We start from the raw sequence: 23247 nt of genomic DNA on the forward strand, positions 1-23247 counted from the left end.
GTCCGTGTACACGATAACTCGAGCAAAAATTGAGATATCTCAACGAAATTTGGTATGTAGGTTTCCCTCAATCCAAGGTAGGTTGGTATTGAAAATGGGTGAAATCGGAGAGTAACCACGCCCACTTCCCATATAACGGTAATTTCCAGAAATACGAAAACTGCGATATTTTAGTAACTACTGAAGATAATTCACTCAAAATTGATATTTACAATAATTTTTAGACGAAAAATAAGAATATTATAAATTTTTGGAAAATGGGCGTAGCCACGCCCACTTATGGTTACATGTGTATATCTTGGTAACCGCTGCACCAATTTCTTCCAAACTTGGCACAGTTGTTGGCCTTGGTACAGCATAAAAAATCGCCGAAACTTTTTAAAATCGGACAATAACCACGCCCACATCCCATATAACGGTAATTTAGAGAAATACAAAATCTTCGATAAATCAGTAAATATTAAAGCTAATTTATTCAAAATTGATGCTTGCAACAATTCTTTACCAAGAAATACGTTTATGGTAAAATTTTGAAAAATGGGCGTGGCACCGCCCACATATGATCATATATATGTATATCGGTAACCGTTCTACCAATTTGTACCAAACTCGGTATTTTTATTGTGCTTGCCAAATAAAAGCAAAACGTTGAAAATTATTGAAATCGGACTAAAATTACGGCCGCTTTTTATATAACAGTAAATTTCAGATATGCTTGAAACTTCAATAATTCGAAATTGAAGGACGCTAATTTACTCAAAATTGATACACCCCGGCTTACCATCTAGCGGTAGGTTTCGAAAGGAGAAAAAACATATCTTTAATACTTGCGCCGGGTATTTAATGTTCGGCTCCGCCCGAACTTAGACTTTCTTACTTGTTTTAGTTTAGCATTTTCGTGCGAATCCGTTTTTTTTATCATACAAATTAGCGGGGGCCGAAAATCCGTTTTTTTACAATTTTGATTGGTAATATCAAAAATATGGTTCATTATGCTCTAAAAAATATCTGTGTAAAGTGTGAAAATTTGTGGTTGTTGTTGTTGTAGCAGCATACAAGTTCAAAAAAATGTGTTCCTTAAGTAACTAACTTCGATTCTCTACAAAAAAGGTCCATATACCAAATTATGTAGGACTAATATTTTAGAAGATTATTGGAATTTTATTAATTTTATTAATTAAATTATTTATTGATTTTTATTTTTTGAGCATATTGAACTTTGTTGGACTTGGGCGAGCCTAGAATATTGACCAACAAATTTCACACAGATTTTTTTTTTTTTTTAAGCATAATAAACCATAGTTTTGCTATTACCAATCGAAATTCTAAAAAAGCGGACTTTCGGCCCACGCTAATACACATGTTCATGTCGTAAAAAAGCCCAGTTTCAAGTCATGCACTTGACTATACGATTTGAGACGTATCTTTGCCTAAATCAACATGACTGGGATTTATTAGAATGAGTTTAGGAGCGAACTAAAGTATTTAACTCTCTGTTAAAAACAACATGTGGATCTCATAATCTTAATAATGTATGTATTTGTTATATCTGATTAAATGTTTTTCTTCTGATAACCTTAATATGCAGCGTTATACGATAAGATTTTGCCATGAGAGTTATTAATGGGAAGTAATAATCGACAACTTCAACGTTTCATATAGACGAACTAAACATACATGCATACATATAACAATTTCAATATATCCGATTCGTATAAAAACCAAATTTTACCCCATTTTTCATATTTAATTAAAGCTTTTTGATTTATAATTTCTTTCTCTATAGAGATTAGGTTTAAGCAGAGTGATTGCCTGTGATAATACTACGCCCGCGATTTGAGCATATTGTGAACAGAGTTACTGATTACTGAATTTAATATTCCTCCATTATTAATCAAATCATAGTTGATTCTAAGCTGTAAAGAGAGCACTATTTAAATTCTCATTTCCAATTTTAAAATACGTACACTTTACATTTAAAATACGCTGAGCGCATGACAATTGCCTAATTATGCACAAATTTCATTCTTGACAAATTACCATAGGATTGGTATACTCGAATATTCGTTAAGGTTGGTCAAGTTTCACTCAATACCAGCATATCCCTCATTTACTTCAATACTGTCATAACTAAAAAAACTAAAAACTCGAAAAAAGCAGATTTAAAGTTTTAAATTTACATATACAGTATATCTAGTTATCCGGCAGGTAGTGAAAAAGGAATGTTATGTAATGTATATATATTTTTTATTACGTGGGTGTATCTGGGGTTTATATTGATAGACATTCACACTTATTTACATATGTATGTATGTACATACATAATATGTATGATTGTGTCTATAGCTTCATATCTCACACCCGGACGTTCTATAGTGAGACAGTATTAAATTGGCCTTTTGTTAAAACTTCCGATTCATTTATATTTTCATTAAATAAATTGGGTTGATTTGGTATACCAGAAGTAGCATTGATTGCCTTAATCAAGTTTCAAACGCTGATTCAATTGGGTCAGTTTTCTAACATATTACTGTCTTAGTTGGGCCATTATCGTTTTCGGAGTCATTTATATTCATTTAAACCAGTGATTCCCAAAGTGGTCCAGGTGTACCCTAGGGATCCACGGGAGACTCGACAGGGGTCTACGTTGGTGTGAAAAAATATGGGGGTCCACGAGTTGTAAGAGGTGGTCCACGAAAATGTATCTGGTTCGATAGTGAAGAACAAAAGTGGTTGCTTGATAGCCTATTTATTTAACTTTAATTTTTTTAGTGGTGCTCTTGACGCACTGGTGAAATTACCGTCACTTTGTGTCATCATACGAGGGGAAGTCTCAAAGGCCACCTGTAGACTAGAAGGAAGCGGATGTTGGTATAACACTGAGTGAGGTGAGGCGGAAATTGCCGGCGGCAGATATTTGAACACTTGTGTCTTTTCAATGCTACAGGATAGTACGCCACCATTGCATTTGTTGAAGACATTCTAGAGAGAGAGAGTTCCCTGATGGGGAATGCTGGTTTAATTCCAGCACAGAGCCCGCACTCGTACATTGTCGAATCTTCACTGATGGCTCGAAACCTGACTCAGGGTCAGGATCTAGAGTATTTTTCGAAATTAATGGTGATAAGCTTCACTTTTTTCTTTGGGAATATGCTTCGGTCTTCCAGGCTGAGGTATTTGCAACCGCCAAAGCCGTAGACGACGTGGTGGAAAATAGGTGGAGGGTAAGGAGTTTACGTGTCTACTGGTACAGCCAAGCTGCGCTTAAGGCATCCCAACAAACAATTAGCTTTGATATACATTTGAGAATGATTTGAAATCAAAGCCTTTCGCAAATATCAAAGGTGTGAAAATGAATTGATATTGATTTGAAAATTACAGCTTTCTCAATGAAAAGGGGAGTTTGATCTTCAATTGAGAATATCGTTAACTCTCAAATCAATTTCAAAGGTTATTTATCAGTTGCACTTCAAATGTGGAAATAAAATTTATTATAGAAAATGTATATTTCATATTTATTTTTTCTTCGCGAATTACATATGTATGTACATAACAAAAGAAACAAGATAAATTAATTTGCAATAATTTCGTCTTGAAGGGATGCAGCTTCTTTAATCGGCACAAACCAAACATCAACCACTATTTGTGGGCTTTCTCTTCGAAAATTGTTTTCTATGCATTGTTTTTTTTTCAGTTGATCTTAATTTTATTCTTATAGGCGGCATACACACCGGGCTACTACGAAACAAGTTTAAATATATGCTTTAAAACTATTACAAAATATTAGTCACCCGGGTTAAAATATACTTCAATTAGGTATAATAATGCAATATTTTCGAAAAAAAAACAGTAGTATCCATTTCTGGAATCCAAAAAAAGTGTAATACATATACATACATGTATGTTTGTATATATGTACATATGTATATATTGAGGCAATAAATAGGTGAGACTAGAAAATAAACATTTATTTTCTCGCCTCGCACAAAAATTAATTGGCACACATGGCTTAGTGTGGTATTTACCCAGTACGGCATAGCTCAACCAATTTCCTCAGAAAAAGTAATTTATTTCTGCTTAAGTAGCGACTGAATTCAAATTGATGTATAATCACTTAGCAGCCTCCTTGAGATAAATCAAATGCTTACACCTTTGATATCTTTGCAGATAATTCAATATTAGTTTAAAAAAACACCAAACTTTGGGCAATTAACTACATATAATACTATGTAATTTTAATCTGGTGGAAAAGACATTTGCAAATACATATGTGTATCACATATTTTTACATTTTTATTTATACAAAGCGCACACAATCAAACTAAATATTCGAAAGCCCATTTACATGTTTGACTGTAGCTGAGCGTGCAGAGACGCCTGCTGTGACTTGTTAACTTCCAGAAGGTCCGGGTTCGAAGCCCAACGGAGACAAAATGTGAAAATGATAATACATTTTTTTTTGTGTCTTGGAAATTTAAAAAAAAAAACATCTGGGAAGTGCAGAACGAAAGCTTACTGAAACGAATCATACTAGCTTTGAAGTGCTTTAAGCCAAATGCATTTTAAAGTAGTTGAAATCAAATGCAGGGTCGGATAATTGACTGATTCCTAGGACATCTCCATGTCAAAACAACCTGTTCATTCCAAGGAAGAAAATCAGTTCTTCAATTAGTTGTGGTGGGTAAAAAACTGGTTCAACTTCAATATTTGAACTAAATAGCTGCTTTTCGTACTGGGTAAAGACACATGAATACACGCAAGAGTCACATCTACATATGAATGTGTGTAAATGTGCATGTATATGTATTTGTATATGTAAGTATGTATATGTTAAGACCACTTTGATACGGTTTTATTGTTGACTCATGCATAATGTTTACTTTGGCATCCAGTATCTATTTTGCTAATACCATTTTTACTGTACAAATTTCAGACAGTTTATCTTATCAGCAATGGATTGTATCAAAAAGGTAACCATTCAACGGCGATATACAAAAAATACTCATACATTTAGAGCGTTTGATGGAAAAACCTCCGAGCCCAAAAATAAAGTGTAAAATATGCAGAACTGGCTTTTATGTTGGGTGAAAAAAAATACATATAATGATATCTGTCAATTGTGACTGAGAAGAAGAAAATTAGTATAGTTGACAGTTAAATTCTTTTCCACCTTGCATAGCAATTTTACCCAGGAAACAATCATACTTTGATTCAAATCAGGATCAAATTAAGGCTTTATGTTTAGCTACTACTTTCGATTAAAATTTTGCATTACATTTATAATAATTCTTTAAAATTAAATTTGTTCAAAAATGAATAAGACTAAAAACTCTAACCCAATAAAGGTTTGGATATTGCAGCCTTCGGAACTCATACTTATCCCGAATCAAAACCAACATACCAAATACCTGTCCGGCTTGTGAAGGTTCCTCCCACGACACCAAACACCTCTTCACCTGTCCATTTGAACTCACGCAACTAGCACCCCTCCCCCTTTGGTCCAATCCTGTCGGAACAGCACCTGGGCCTGGGCCTAACTTTTAATGCGCTTCACAACAACTAATCGATTTAGGCGCCGCCACAACAATAACAACTATAACTTTTTCTCTAGTTTTTAGCATTTGGAGTTACAATGTTCTACCAGCAAATAAGGGAAATGTACATATTTGTGCAACTTTTGAAATTATTCTAAATGTAGTAAAATATGTATACTCTAAGTACTGAAAATATAGACTACCGTTGCTCTCTGCCGTGAAATCACTAGCATCCGGCGATTATTCAGTTCTCATAAAATTTGATCATATCATTGTACGCATTGTTAGTAGCGCTTGCAATTCAAATATGTATGTGATAACGAATTGTTTTCGCAGCTAATTAAACAAAAATTAAATTACATTCTACTGTCTGGTTACTGTCGGTGTAAAAGGGCTAATGACAGTAAAATGAAAATGTAAAAAAAAATTATAATGCGCACATGCTAACTCAAAATGGCTGGCTGTTAGTGACAGATAATCAATTGCTGAACCTACTCGCTTTATCGCAAAGGTTGATGATCTCATGAAGTTTTGAAATACAAGTATGACAGCGCCAGAGTCAGAGGTTCTACAAACATTTGTATGCATAAATGTGTACGTAGAGTATATGTATATTTGTACATATGTATGTGCATGCCAGTATAAGGTATATGAATGTTCATCAAATACGAGTTTATACATACATATGTACATATATACATTTGTACTCAAGTGACTGTTTTGCATAAAATTGTTGACCGCATAAATGATTTCCGTACATTATTTCACGTGAAAAATTCCGTTAACATGTTTCAAGCTCGTGTTAGATTTGTTTTTAACCGACTTCACAAAAAGGACACAGGTTATCAATTCGTCGGAATATTTTTTTATTTTCGGACCACGTTAACCGATTTCTATAATTCTATAATATAATATTTCTAGAATTTTCAATGAAAGATGCTACCTCACAGGTGGTGGTCCCATATTAATTTGGTTTAAATCCGATAATCGGATCATTGTGAAATTAACGATAATCTTAAACTTTTTTTTTGAGAATTGAAGTCGGTTTTGTTGGTGATAGGTAACAAGATCAACGTAAATAAGGTAAATTGACTTTATTTTCCACACTGTTACGAAATAAAGTCAATTGACATTATTACCTATTCAAAAGCGAAAAGAAAATTATCGAGCATACTTTTGTGTGGAAAAAACGTGAAACACCTTCAACAAAAGAGAATAATTTTTGTGAGTAGTCTACAAATGTTTTTTGATGTTGGCTGTTGTCTGTCGCTTCACCTCAACATGCGAAAAGAAATTCCAAAGAATCGGCAAAAAAAGGCCGATGCCGATGCTCAGTTTTGTGCCGATACTAGCCGATGCCGATGCCGATTAACAGCGCACTTACGCGATATGTATTTGCATATGTAACCGCTACTTTTTTGCATCTACTCGTATGTATCGTGTAAGAGAGCTGTAATCGCTCGGGCTCTACTTTATTAGTTTATGAAAGTATGACATCTCAAAAAAAAAAAATTAAAAAAATCACAATGGTAATTCTGAGTATTGCGCAATATTTAAGTATAGTATTATGGGGCGCACTCTACAATAATTTGAGTTATGCATTTTTTTACACCGAAGTTGAGTAAAATGAGTACATTACAAATTTAAAAATTTTTAAAAAATTTTTTGAATTTTTTGAGTATGCTGTATTGTAGCCCATTAAATTTTAGTAAAGTGCAAGTTTTAAGCTCCTGCAAAATTGCGTTGGCTTTTTAATATTTTTTATGCTGACGGCCTGTTTGCGTGAAACCGTTTTCAAAGAAAATTAAAAAAAAAAATTAACGCCAGTTTTGCAATCGCTTAAAAATTGCACTTAATTATACTAAAATTGAATGGGCTAAAAAACTGCATACTTGAAAAAGTTCTAAAAATAATTAAAAAAATGTAAATTCGTAATGTACTCAGTTTACTTAATTTGGCTGTAAAAAAATTCATAACTCAGATTATTAAAAATATTTTTTTTTTTTCATATAGAATTTTGATGTGTGTGTGTTTTTTCCAAATTTTTTTCCTCACACCGTTCTCGAGATGTTTGGAAAACTATTAAATCGATCAGTTTTAGTGCTGTAAAGTTTTTAAAATGTATTAATCAAGCTCAAATTTCACATTTATTTATTATTTACGTTTATCCATCAACCCTTAAAATTTTAAACAAATCAAACACATGAAGTGTGAACCCCGTCCATTTTGGTATGGAACGCCCGCCCCATATGTACATGGCAGCAAACACACAAGTTTTTGATGCTACTATGTATATTTAATCGTTCTAATTTTTATCTTGACTTACGTTTTATATGTATATAAAAACGTAATCTGTATTCTTAGTAAATTTTATGTTTATTTTGAAACCAGATCCAATAATCCACATACAACACAAAAAAGGTTAGACATAGCAATTAAGCCATACATAGTTCTTTTTGTGAAAATTATTCAGCATGTTATGTATTGCGGTTTTGCCTTTACTATGTATCTATGTAAACAGTGGTCCACAAAATTATACCCGCACCACATATTGACAAAATAAAAATATTGTTTTTTTTTTTTTTTTTTTTTATAAAAATATAGTTCATTCTTTAATCAAAACCGCCTAAATCCAAGCTACAAACTTTGTGCAATATTAAAAATTGATTGATTTTTTACATTTTTGTTTGTTAGCTTTTTTTTTATATAAAAATTAGTCGTGTTTGTTCGTTATAGGGAAAGAATACGATAAAAAATCAACGGTAATTTTTAGCCACTTGAATATTGCAATGAGCTACAAAACTGCATACTCTAATTAAGAAGCTTAAAATTAGGACTTACACGGTTTTTGTTAAGGAAAGTTATAAAAAATAACTTAAATTTAATAGCAAAAAAAATTGGTCAATGTGTAGTGCGGCTATAATTTTTTGGACTTCTGTATAAGTACATATTTACAAATAGATCGAATCACAAAGAAAAGTTAAATTTGTTTCAAGCAATTTTGACCACTCACTATGCGAGTATTTCAGGAGATGGTTAAGCTGCCTTTACATGAGGCAATTTTTTGATAGGCGATAATCGCCTGCAAAAGTTTACTTGACGTCTATTTTGAGGCAAGCGAATATTGAATCACCATTTACACGAGCGATTTTTCTTGAGCAATGTTGAGTCGCCCAGAAAAACGCCTCATGTAAAGCCTGCTTTACAATTTGACATACAGATTGTTTTTCTAACTCATAATATTGCATACAGGGTGTCGTTTTCCAACAAATGAACATAACTTGCAAAGTCTATGAAATATGATAACTGCTGGCATCCTTAATATCTTTACCACGATGTATCATTTTTAGTAAACAGACATCAAATAAAAATGTTACAGAAAACAATTTAGCTGTTTTTACAGGGTGCAGACAAAAAAGTAAGCGTTCAAAATTGCTTGGAACGAATTGAAATTTTTTTCGGCCCTCGATACGGTCTAATGTATGTACATAAGTATTTATGTACATAATTTCTCTGTCGATTTGATTATAATGAAAGGCCTGTTAACGAGCGCTTATGATAAATTTGATTATCATCATCTTTAACGAACACAACTACAATTATGCTGATTAAATCGACACAAACAGAATAATGTACATAGCGTGGTATGCATATACCATAGCACATTTATACACATATGTACAGCCATACATATGTATGTACAATAGCGTGGTTCAAGAACTTTTTTTTCGGAAATTCATAAACGCAACCTCAAATTATTGTTATTTGTGATAAAAAAAAAGCGAAACGTGTTTTTTCATTTTGAAAAAAAAAAGTTTAGAGGTTGCGCTGGTCGGTCTTTTATAAAAAACGTTGATGTTCTAATTTTTTTATTTTCTTGACATGTGAAAATGCAGCTAAAGGCGTGGTTTTTTACATATAATTACTCTGGTATTATTGGAGAACATTCACATAATTACATACCTGTCTTGGACAGTTCTATTTCTCGAAAATATGCTTTTGAAAAGAGACTACTAAAATTAAAACATTGATACTGAACGATTTACGCATTATCATGGGTTGGCAATTGTTACCAGGGGGTTTTTGGGGTTGCTAACTTGGAATCTGAAGTCAGATTTTCAAAATTCAAAATGGCGGATCGATTCTCTGTCACGTAAAATCCGAGATGTTTTTTGAGGTTAGAAAAAAATCCAGACGTGATGGAGCAAAACGCACTTCAGATTTCTGTCCAGCGGCCCCAAAAACATATAACAGACAAGGTCTGGTCAAAGGAACCTTTCATCGATTTTTTTGTGGTCCTGTGTAATCGAACACCCAAGTAAATACATGAGTATATACCGGTATTTTATAGGTAGCTTTACCTGGTATATTAGGTAAAGTGTGAAGTGAGAAGTATTCAAATAAAAAATTATAGTTTAAAAAACTAACACCTCGCATTAAAATTTTCATTCGTACTGTCATCGGGTACTTATGTAACTTGAGAATGGAAATCGCTGCACCTTTTAGCGGCTACAATATTACATAGTTACATCCCGAGCTAAATAAAAAGAAATATTAACGCCGAAATGATAAGGTCGATGATGACGATATAAATATTGATAGCGACAACGTACCGAAAACTATAAAAATGACGGTTAAAATTTAAAGCTTACAAACCCGTACTGGTTTATTCTGCGCTGATAACAAAAATGTTATAATCTGTAACGGTAGCAATAACAATTACTTATTAGAAAAGCTCTCAAATAGGCCATTGCATGAGGATTTTTGATAAATACTACACAGTGGAACAGCCCCATACATTTTTTGGAAAAAATTAAAATCGGCGTAGAACCTTAATTTTCTGCGTGCAACATTTATGAACATACGTAAATCAAGAAAAATCGAAAAATTGGCGTGATCGATTTATTTTAAAGCATACCTCCCATACATACCTAACCTCAAAAAATGTCTTAAAAATGCCATAAAAAGTGAACTGATGAATATATTAGTCCGAAATTTTGTCCATTTGTTTGTATTAACGTTGTATATGAACTCAAGAAATAAAAAATAAAATAAAAATAGACGTACTTAATGGATTTATTTTAAAGCATACCTCCCATACAAACGTAACCTCAAAAATGCCCTTAAAAGCACACCAATGAATATATGACTCCGAAATTTTGTCCATTTGTTTGTATTAACGTTTTATATGAACTCGAAAAAAATGTACGTAATCGATTTATTTTAAAGCATACCTCCCATACAAACCTAACCTCATAAACGCCTTAAAAAGGCCGTTAAAAGCGGACCGATGAACTTATCATTCCGAATTTTTGGACTTATTATAGTACATAATAATATTATAACTACGTCAAAAGCCGCAAATATGCGCAAAATTTTCCAGATTTGAATTTTTTTCTAGCTAAAAGTCGGAGCAATACCGAGGAACAATGTTTTTGTCCATAAAAAAGTAGTTAGTATTTATAAAGTGTCATTTTTGTCTGCTATTTTGTCTAGTAGCTGCTATATTTTCATACGAACCTGAAATAAAAATAATTAAATCAAAAGTTATAAGAAAAACACGTTGCTTTAGTGAACAAAATCTCAATCAGTTTTAGTTGAATAAAACTCGTCTGACTTTTGTTGCTTTTATTCTGTATAATACTACCAATTTCGTACAAAGTTATAATGAATTTTTCTTAGGCAAATATCATTTTGTTAGACTACACCAATAAAATATAAAAATTGAATATTCAAAAAATTGTATTCTTTCCGCCGAAATACCACTTTGGTTAACTACAATGAATTGTTTGCATTTTTCCAAGTTTTGTATGCATAGGCAATTAAAAATCGTTCGATTACTTGAAGACTTTTTCCGCGAGACTTTTGATGTTTACATCAAGACTCAATTCATTGAACGTCAAGGCGCATGTACATATACTTATGTACTTCAAATGCAAAACAAGTAGCGTGTAAAAATACTTAAGTAAATACATACATACATACAAATAAGTATACATACATAGTACATAATTTCAATATTTTCTGTATATTTTTGTAATCGTTGTGATAAACACTTAAAGTGTAATTCTGTTCAGTTGAGCTCCTTTCCAAAGCGTAAGTGTACAAAAGGAACTTAAAAATGCACTCACTGATAACTGAATGACTTGATGATTGTACTTATTTATTTTTTTTTGAATTTTATTGTCTGGTGGTAGATAGCAAGCTGTCGATAAGGAAACTCCATTAGGAATGAATTGGTGTTAAGCGACAATTAAAAGACACTGTGAGCTTTTGATTTCTTTTCTTATTGTTAAATGCAAGATGAATATTTTTTCATATACAAATATAAACATATGTATGTATGATTTATTTTGGAACGAGCTTCCGTCACCCCTTGTCAAGTTTGACAAGCAAACCAAACTTGACAAGGGATGACGGAAATTCGTTCCAAAATAAATCATCTTACCACCCTGTCGGAAAAATCTACCAACACCAACACACATATGTATGTATGTATGTACAGTCAGTCAATAAAGTTTAGGTACAGCGAATTTTTTACAATACGGGGAACTATTTTTTTAATATTTTATTTTTCGATATTTTTTTATAAAAATATGGTTAATTCTACAACAAAAAACCAAAAAATTAGAGTTCCAAACCTTGTGCAAAATTAAAGAAAATTTTGCAAAATTTCATTCAAATATTGCACTTTTTATTTACGCTCTCTAGAAAAAAGTTGAGTATGCAGAGTTTTAGCCCATTCAATTTTAGTATAACAAAGTGCAAGTTTGAGGTAGCTGGGACTTATCATTGATTTATAGCAATTTTTTTTGTTGAAGGTGTCGCTCATTTTCTCCATATAAATAATGTTTGATAAATTTTTTATATTGAAAAAATGTGCGACACCTTAAAAAAAAAATTCCCCAAAAATCAATGGTAAGTCCTAGCTTCCTCATACTTGCACTTTATTATACTAAAATTGAATGGGCTAAAAAACTGCATACTCAGCTTTTTTCTAGAGAGCGTAAATAAAAAGTGCAATATTTGAATGAAATTTTGCAGAATTTTCTTTAATTTTGCAGGAGGTTTGGAACTTTGAATTTTGGGGGTTTTGTTGTAGAATTAACGATATTTTTATAAAAAAATTAGCGAAAAATAAAATATTTAAAAAATAGTTGCCCATATTGTAAAAAATTCGCTGTACCTAAACTTTATTGACCGACTGTACATTAGACTGTATCAAGAAAAAAAGTTAGCCCCACCCCTTCGAATCTAAAGTATTTTTGGAGGACCATATCGAAAAAAAAAATCCCTACTTAAAGGTGAAAAGGTGCCAATTCCACTTATTTGCAAAATTTACTATTAGATGCAGAATGACAGATAATGCGAAACTACGTCGATTCTTCGTCTCCCCTGAACAATTTCAAAAAATGGATTTGCCACCTTTTCACGTTAAGGTAACGATTGCTTTTTCTTTTCCGTCGTATTTTGTCATTTTTCGTCACATCTTCAGTATTATAGTCGGATCTTAAAGTATAATATTTCAATGTTTTTGTCTGAGGGAGATTTTTTTTGTTCAAAGTTTATTGAGCTCAACTACCCCGTTCTAGAACTTACCCACCAAAACTCAGTTTTTATCAACCAACGTAACAACCAAATGTTAGTTAATTATTAAAAATTGAAGCATTTCGACTATTCGAGGAGAACTATATAAAAGAAAATGGTATTGTCGGATGTAGGTGCCATCGAAAAACGTAAACAGGTAGCAAAATTAATTTCGAAATTGCCTTCCAAAAATCTACATAGATTCAAAGGTGTATGGTGAACTTTATTTTGTTTGCTTGAAGGTAATGCGGTCTAATGTACATACATTCATATGTGTGCTTTTCCACATTTACATACAAAGGCAGTGTAATTTTTCCAAAAGAGTCAACTAGCTATTGAGTAGTTAAAACAAATATTTCGAATGACAATTTCGTGATTGATAGTTGCTTAATAAATTCTATACTATAAATATGTACATAAGTATGGGCAAATTTCCAGAACCGGACTATTTTGTGTTACCCACTTTTAAATTTATTTGAATAATATTTTAATTAAAACAAATAGCAAAGTCATTTTGATAATAAATTTGACGCGCTATGAGTACTTTGGTATTAAGGCTTATTTATACAAAGGCAAAGGCAGAAACTAATGGTGATTTCGTCGCCTTTCGATTGCCCTTTTCTCTTTTCGTGTCCGATTTTAAATTAAAGGCAAGGGTGAGAAAATTGTGTGTTCGTTTCTTAAAATGTCACACTCTTGTAAGGCGAAAAAGGCACCTTTTCTGCCCTTTGAAGCTTTGTCAGGGGAGATGATTGCCCTGAAAATCAGATGGTTGCTTAAAACGATAATATGATGAAATGCGTGATCTGGACAAGGACAAGAAGGTAAAACATGCATTTTCGAAGGGTTGAGTGTAACATCAAACACATTTCGCACCGTGCAAGGGCAACATTTTTTGGTAGAAACGAAATCATCATAAGACTCAGACGAATACCAAGATTCCCAGCCAACAAGCGGAGTTCGCAGGGTGCACAATTAGGACTCCCTGTGTGGTGCGCGGCCAAAATCGCTTAGGCGGTTACAGTGCCATATATTAAAGAAAAAGTGACGTGCGCTGGTGCTCCTAGAGAGGATCCGAAAAGAGTATATACTAAAAAAGTGTGCCTTAGGACTCCTTAAATGAGTGATTTTGGAGTCCCAGAAAGCTGCCTCAGATAATCCGCAAAGAACCCTTTCGGACTCTCTATTCGCCTATGATTTTGTGAAAAGAGTCCTTAAATAATCCAATGATAACTTAGACGGATAGTTTTGGGAGTGCTCTGATAATAGACCGAAACGGTTTTTCAAAATTCTCACAATTTAATTTACTTCTTTTTATTGAAAAAACTTAAAGTTAAAGAAAATGATGTAACATGTCATTCAGTAAAAAAAAAAAACAATTCTTTGCCAGAACCAGCAAATGTTCTATTAAATGCGCCTGAAGAGTTCTAAAGTTAGCCAAAATTAATTTTTTACGTGTTATTGCTTACCTCTAAAGCAGCTGCCATAACGTCAACGGTGCGATGTCCGTTTCCAGGAACATTCGGAAGCGACGGCGCACAGTGGAAGAGCCTCATGCAAAATGTGGCAAAAAGAAGTAAATGTGCCGCGATTTAGCTAAAAATTGTAACGTGTAGTATTTTTGCCTAGAAATGATTAAATATAAAAATATTGTAAAATTTAGCGAACAGCCACGCCCACTACACAAGGGGGCGGATATGGTAAATTTTATCGGATTTCAATAAAATTCGGGTTGTAACTTGGATAAACCTACGAAGACATAAATCTGAGAGATGGTAAAAATCGGTCTAGTGCCACGTCCACCAGACGACCGAATTCTGAATTATAATGTGACGAGGACTAGTAACGATTCTCCAAAACACCAAAAATTTGGGGCAAGATCTATTTTTGCATGAAAAATACAGACATATAAAAAGAAGTGCTCATGGTAGAGTACTCGATCATGATATGGAGATAGACTGCCGGCAAAATGTATTGGCACAGCTGATTTTTTACAATATATGCAACAATTTTATTGTAATATTTTTTTGACAATTTTTAATCAAAATATGGTTCATTCCACAACAAAAAACATAAACATATTATTTCTAAACTTTGTGCAAAACTCGTTACAATTCATGCAAATTTTTAACTGTTTTATCAGATTTTTTAGAATTTTCTTGAGTATGCAGCTTTGTAGTCCATTAAATTCTAGTATAAAAATTAAAGTTCGGAGTTAGTCCAAAATCGCATTCATTTTTTGAGATTTGTTCTGTTGAAGGTCGTTTGCATTTTTACCATATAAAGTATTTCCGAAAATTTTGTTTTTGTATGGAAGAGACTGCGAGAAAAAAATGCCAAAAATCAACAATATGATAAAATTTTTATGCAGACCTTTTAACCTTACACTCTTCTATCATATGAGGTGAAAAACTCTATGTTTGAGGTTATTTCAAATCGGCCTTGTTCATAAAAATATAAATATTATCCGAAAATATTTAACAAGGTGTTTTAAGATATAATATAGTTTATAATTCCCGTGGAAAAACTGAAGATTTTTTTGCTGAGGCACCCCAATATATGTATCTACTACATATGAGAACACAAAGCAACAATTTCAAGAAATATTCATGTATTACTTAAGCTTAAATTTTTAAAACACTTGACTAACTCATTTATATTTAATAATATGATTTAATAAGATAATTTGATTCTATATACACACATACAGAAATACCTACAATTGTAAACTCGTGCATGCAAGACTAATGTCATTTCTAAAACGTGACTACTTAAAACCTTCCTTCCCGCGTCACCAAAAATCGATAGAACAAACGTGGAAAACCGAAAAGTACGCAAGTACCACACTGACCCACTCGTATGGATATTTTTTCAGAAAATAACGAGAAGACCATGAGCATGCCATTCCGAATGTAAACATACGTGTATGTGCATATTAACCTTAATGCACCAAGCGTCAAAAGTATAGCTTGTCATAAACAAACTAAGCAACAACACGTACGTACTTAAACATGCACGGTAGTAAAGAACCGGCAACGGATCAATTGCTACTACGGCAATTATCTTGGCACACGGCAATATACTGTCATTTACCTGCACTAACTTATTTACGAAATGTTACGCGCAATTAAAAAAATAAAAATAAAAATAAAACGGTTACATATGCATTTGCCTACTGCATGCACAAAACATAGATATGTATGTACATATAAGAACGTACAACAAATAACTCTTACATTGTTTTAGACGTTGTCTGTCAACCGGTTTATCGCCATCAGCTGTTGTCGACCTCTAAGTAAATGCATGCAAATATCCGCCGTCATGCCGCCACAACGTCAGGCGACTGTCATTGCACTTGAAAGTGGCAACTTGCAAGTTCCACGCCAAAAAAGGTGTGTGAGCGGATGAACGGTGACTGAGTAACCGGTTTCAGCGCTCATTGTCAGTTAGTCAGCCTCAAACTTGTCTCATTTTAGTCAACACCACATTCGTTTAATTGGAGTTTTCCTCGATAATCTGTAGAGATTTCGTTTTGACATACTCAAATAATAAACTTGTCAGCGACACAGACATACCTGGCGCATTGAAAATAGACTGATAGATAGATTTAAATTAGGCAATAAACTATTAATATACTCAATCGAACTTTGGCGCTACAACAAAATTTAAAAATGTACACAAGTACCGCCGCAGCCACACCACTAAAAACAGTTTTCGCAGTTGTGTTGATTTCATCCTTGCGATAGTAGTTCTTCTTCTTCTTATTTGCCGCTATATCCGCCTAAGCGATTTTGACCGAATTCTCTTGTGTGCCAACTGACGGCCTTTGGAAATGTCAAGTGAAGCCAAGTCCTTCTCCACTTAGTCTTTTTTTAACAGTGGGGGCCTCCCTCTAACCTCTGCTACCACCAGCGGCTTCCGAGTTGAATACTCTCCGAGCTGGAACGTCGGAATGACATGGCCAAGCCAGCGGAGCCGCTGTATTTTAATTCGCTGCACTATGCCTATGTCGTTGTAAAGCACATACCATCGTCAGCGGTACTCGCCATTGCCAACGCATAAAAGCCCATAAATCTTCCGAAAAATCTTTCTCTCGAATACTTCAAGAGCCGCCTCATCGGATGTTGTCATTGTCTCAGCTTCTGCGCCATATACCAACACGGGCATGATCAGTGACTAATAGAGTGCGGTTTTCGTACGTCTAGAGAGGACTTTCCGCCTTAATTGCCTATTCAGTCCAAAGTAGCACTTGTTGGCAAAGGTAATTGTTAATGCTGGTTCCCAAATAAACGAAATTTTCCACTTTCTCGAAATTATAACTATCCCGAATGCGCTGACTGTTTGTTTGATGACAGGAGATACTTGGTATTGGCCTCGTTGACCACCAGACCCATTCGCTTTGCTTCCTTATCCAACTTGAAAAGGCAGAACAGACTTCGCGGTTCTTGTTACCGATGTTGTCGATGCCATCGGCGTATGCCAGCGATTGCAGGCTCTTGTAAAAAAAAATTCCTGAGAGCTTCATGTCATATGTTAAGCTATTAAGCCATGGAGTTAAGACACAGTATATAGAGTTAGGATACTTGGTCTGACAACGCTGAGTTAGTACAAAATTGAGATAGTTCATCAAGTTCAGATAGTCTTTCGCAAGGCGTTAAAGATAAGACAGATTGACGGCTATCGATTAGTTGAGATAAAGTAGCTCAGACCTTGGCATGTACAAATCTAAATTCATTTTTTTCTTAATACAATCGTCACCTGCTTAAATTTTACCTATATTAGGCTGGTCCTTAAAAAATCAAATGAACGGTTTTTTTCAGTGTCACCCCCTCTATCGGTAATACCACGATCATAGATATCACATTTAAATTGAGGTCCCAATTAGAGACCGTTAAATCGTTCATTTGGTTTTTAAGGACCACCCTAACCTACATATCCTCCACTACTTTGAAAAAAAGGCGTAGAAAACTCGTATTTTTATGATAACCACACAGTTTTTGCAGTGAGGATCATACTCAGTATCAATATTCAATTCACTTATTGCGTGTAAATAATAACAGCCTAACAAATTACTTAACGCACGTGAGTTTGTTTATTTTCTAAGTCATTGCAGGCATTCGCTCATATGTATATGCATATACAAACATATGTAGACAATGATTCATCGTTCAGCGAATTTTCGCTGATTGGTTTTTTTTTCAATTTGTTTTGTTATTTTGCACCTTGGTAAATTGTGAAAATGATAATTAACAACAATCATAATGCTTACAAACATAGCTAATACACAACACAACCTATCGATTTTTTTCAATTTAAAATTTCTATGTAATTAATTTTTGGATCGTTTACTGGATTTTTGTTTAACTTACACCTTGGCGCCAAGTCTTTTAAAGTTTTTCATCATTTAACCTCCTAGTTTTATTGTACTAATATTTTCTTCAAATATAATTCAGAGATAAGCGGAAACAACTAACGGTTTCAAATAAAAAAATACAGTTTCAAAAAAACACATACAAATGAGTTTCAAACTTTTTATATAAAGAGCCATTAGCGCCCAAAAATAACGCCGTGACCTATTTTGAAGGTCAGCCATTAGCTCAACTTCTTCGCTAATCACTTTGAAAAGTTTTTCTTACTCCTGCATACTCCAAGCCATAAAATTAGGAGTGCCTTAGCAGGTGTCGCTTGGGTGAAGTTAGCTTCGGATGTGTCGAGGTATAGCAAAGTTGTCACTCTGATTTTATTTTGTGATTTTGTTTTTAATTAATTACAAGGCGAATGTCCTAGTAAAACAAGCAAAAGCAATAAATGTTAAAATTGCACGCTATCTGTATATGTATTTGGAGAAATAGATATGCTTTGATGTATACATACTTACATACACTAGGCGACAAATGAAAGTGTACACCTTGTTCTTATATAATATTCACAATTATTTTCATGAAAAATTTTTTGCATTGACCATTTATGAAAATATAGTTCATTCTATAATATAAACCATATAAATCAAAGTTTCACACTTTATATAAAGTTCACAAAAATTCAGATATTTACAAAAATTTCAAAATTTTCAACTTTTTATTCAGAAATTTTCGAGTATGCTGTTTTGTAGCCCATTTTTGTCTAATGAAGTGCAAGTTTCAAACGGAAAAAAAAGTCCCGTTGATTTTAAATTTTTTTTTTTTGGTGACGGATTTTTGCTCGTTTTTCCATATAAGCATGAGTTTCTTATAAAATAAAATGCGGGAGGCCGTTAGTAACAAAATTTCAAAAAATCAACGCCAGTTTTTGTAAATGGCACTTGTTATAAAAAAAAAAACCCAAAAGCAGTCTCAACAAAAAAAAAAAACAAAAATAAAAGCAACGCGATGTTTTATTCGGTTGAAATTGGCACTTCATCAGACTAAAATTTAATGGGCTACAAAACATACCGCATATTCGAAAATTTTCTAGAAATTTTGAATAAGAAGTTGAGAATTTGGATAAACATTTTTTGAATTTTTGTGAACTTTATATAAAGTGCGAAACTTTGATTTATATGGTTTATATTGCGACATGTTCTTGTTTTCGTAGGAATCGCAAAATCATGAAATCATTTTCTATAAAAAATTTCAAATTTTCGTTTTTTCGAAAACAAAAATGCGCCGCATTATAGAATGGACTATATTATCATAAAGAATTAAAAAAAATTATCATGAAAACAATTGTAAATATATATTTGAACAAGGTATACACCTTCATTTGTCGCCTAGTGTATATGCATGCATACCGTGCTTTTCGTTAGTGGGCTGTTAAAGAGAATTACAAATCGAATACACTCGATGGATTTGCAAAAGGTAGCTGGCGTACTAAAGTTTTCACGTCTTTCCCTAAGTAGTTTTAAAACAAAATGGAAAAAATGGTTAACACAAGTGTCTGAGCAAAATTAAAGGTTAAGACATATACAGTAAAATTTCATGGGAAATATTTTCGTAGAACATTTTTACCCATTAGCTCCCGCCTGAAAGAGTAATTAAACCCTTACTTCAAGAAAGCCTGCTAAAAGCAAATTTGGAAGTTCGTTAGAGGATTGATATATTTTAAAAAATGATTCTTCGGAAAATTTTACTAGGGGTCATCTCAGGCAAAAACTTCAGTCAACCAAGGTAAAAGTCTAAAAAATTAAAACAAAATATATATGTCAAGAAGGAATAACTTAATTTTAAAAAAATTTTGTAGAAGAAACCAATTTTTTCCGAAGAATTATTTTCTAGAATACATCAATCCTCTAACGAACTTCAAAATTTCGTTTTTGCGGGGTTTTTTAAAGTAAGGGTCAAAATGACCCTTTCAGGCGGGAACTGATGGGTTAAAATTTTTTGCGAAAATATATCCCATAAAATTTTACCATGTATGTCTTAATCTTTAATTTCACTCAGATATTTATTTTCACCATTTTTTCCACTTTTTTTACAACTACTTATGTAGGCCGAGACATGAAAATTTTAGTAGGCCATAAAATAAAATTACCAGCTAACTTTTGAAAATCTATCAAAGTAAATTGTCGCACAGTGTAATTAAATACTTATTTTACATAACTGAATCCAAAATTGCTGTATGGTTAATCCAAAATAAGTATCTGCTTCCTCGAGCGAATAATAGGGGTTTTTATTTTTTGAATTTTGAATTGTGTTGTTATTGCACAGTACCATCGATATTTACAACATTTTAAAGAAGTTTTCATGAACTAAGTTGTATTTTAACCAAATGTTCTTTTTAGGGGTATCATGAAACAAGTATTTGCTCCCACCATTACGCAACTTCCCGACGCTTTTGGGCACGTCTATAGTATTCATGGGTGATTATGATTTTCCTGTCCACCTATTGATCCCGAGTCGAAGGATTTTTTCATCAATAGTTCGTTATTCCTATCATTGTTATAAAGTCTTCGAGAAAAGAAAATCATGCTGTTAGAATCATCATGCCGTAACCCAAGGCCCCACTCGGATTGGTTACCGCATATCGCACATGGTTGTGTGAGCTCTTAGAATCACATACCGTAAAATTCGACTGGGTATTATTTCGTGTAAACTTAGGTATGTATATGTATGTATGTGTATACAAACGGACACGAAAATACATATTTTTTAACATACGTACGTACATACATACATACATATTAAAATTTTTTATGATCATTGAAATCAAGTGGCGAACCGAACCCCCTCCCTTTACGTTAATGTTAGATAGACAATTTTATGGGCCACTTGCGCGAGGCAAACAGTTTTTCATTATCCAAAACTTGAAAAGCACTATTTTAGTATACCATGAACTCATTTGGCTATATAAAAAATTAATTATTTTTAAAATTGCAAGCTTTCTATTCAAACAACTAAGTAACTTTATTACACATGCAAAGAAAATTTAAAATTACTGCCAGTGAAAATTTTATTCCTCATCCATGTCGAAATATTTTATGCTTTTCATTTGCATGCTTTTCATTTTGCGCTTATTGGTGCAGAATTTTCACATTTGTATTTTACATTTCCTTTCGCTTCCATTTCGCTGAACTGTGTATTTTAGCGTTTATAAATCGCAATGCCGCATCGATTTTCTCATGCCATATATGTAAGCTGGCGCGTATAGCGCGTGAACATGTTACAAACGCTACGCTAAGCCGAACATACTCATATACTAATATATATGCGAATTTATAAGTATGTATTTAGGTGTGTTGCACGTGGCTGACGCTACCCCATTGTTCGCCCACATTTACCTTTCGATGGGATTAAAATGTTTCTCTTGACTTTAGCTTTCTTGTTTGTTTGTTTTTATATCCCCTGTGGCATTTTCTTGTTTTGTTTTGAAAAGGTCAGTCGAACAGCGAATTAAAGCACATTTCTGTAATTATGTATATGCGTCCATGCCTAGTTACGTATCGACTCACCTGCATTTCTCTTAACGCATTTACGTACGTATAACTAAATACCTCGATTCAAAGACAAGCCGTGGGAAAGTACTTAAGTCTAATTACTTATCGCATTGCGCTAAGTACCTACCCGAAATGTAGTAGTAAGCAGTTGCTTTAAATAGAAATGTTTGCCCAATTTTAATTACGAAAGATTCAAAGTTTTTCTGCAGATATGCTCCTCATGGCCAACTTTCAGATTGAATTGTCCGAGCAATTTGTAGGGGTGTATGTATGTGTGACGTGACGTTTTTCGAACATCAGCACTTACTGAAATAGTTCCATTACTCTGTTGAAATGCTGTCTAAAACTAATAAATGGCTTTATTTGTTGAGTGAAAAGTTTTCAAGGTTATTTTTCAAACTCAATATTTTCAGTGAGAAAATTTGGCAGGCAAATTAACGCTATATGCTTTTACATGTATGTATGTACCAGGGTAGCCAACTCATTTTTGAGAATTCACCGGTTTTAACAATGATATCTCCTCATTTACAAAACAAAATTGTGACTATTTTGACATATTGCTGATCTGTCTATTTACTTTCTTTTTAATGTAATTCAACTATGTATGCATTCATAGACAAAACCAAACTTTTAAAAAGTTAGTTAACAAATAAAGAAAAAATATATACATATATAATGTTTATATGTACACATACAGTGGGCGAACAAATTTTGGTCGCCCCAAATTTTGACAAGTTTTCACAATTATTATTATTTATTTTTGTTATTGATTTGATTTTTTTTTTTTATAAAAATATAGTAGAAGTGTAGTAAAAACTTACATGTGTAATTCAATAAAATGGACTTCCGGTCAGTTTAACCCACTTCCGGATGAAACTGGAAGTCAGTAATATCACCCAAACAGTGGGTCCAGTTTTTACGGGTTTCAATAAAAAACATTTCTCTTCATTTTATAGGGGCATTCCAAAGTGACGGGTGGGACATTTTAACTCGTTTTTTCTGAAACTTTTAGTAAATTCTCTTTAACTATTGATTTGACAAGTGTCAAACTGTTAACACTTGAAGTCACATACCAGTTTAATACTGAACTGATAAAGTATAAAATTTAATTATGTAATTTTCACAGAAATTTAACATTTAACAAGCGTGACGGGTGGGACAATGATGACACCTGCTTCTCTGAGTTGTTGGATTCGTTTCCCAATTTTAGACAAA

General features: G+C 33.1%; 1 protein-coding gene across 1 annotated transcript in view; it reads left to right on the top strand.

The window, feature by feature from the left end:
• The window catches only part of LOC108366836 (uncharacterized), a 72938-nt gene that overhangs the window by 1495 nt on the left and 48196 nt on the right, over positions 1–23247 (top strand). The gene's annotated exons all lie outside the window — the stretch shown is intronic.

Source organism: Rhagoletis zephyria, unplaced genomic scaffold, assembly GCF_001687245.7.
Source record: "Rhagoletis zephyria isolate East Lansing unplaced genomic scaffold, Rhagoletis_zephyria_1.1 Rzeph_scaffold_02414, whole genome shotgun sequence".
NCBI classification, from domain to species: domain Eukaryota; kingdom Metazoa; phylum Arthropoda; class Insecta; order Diptera; family Tephritidae; genus Rhagoletis; species Rhagoletis zephyria.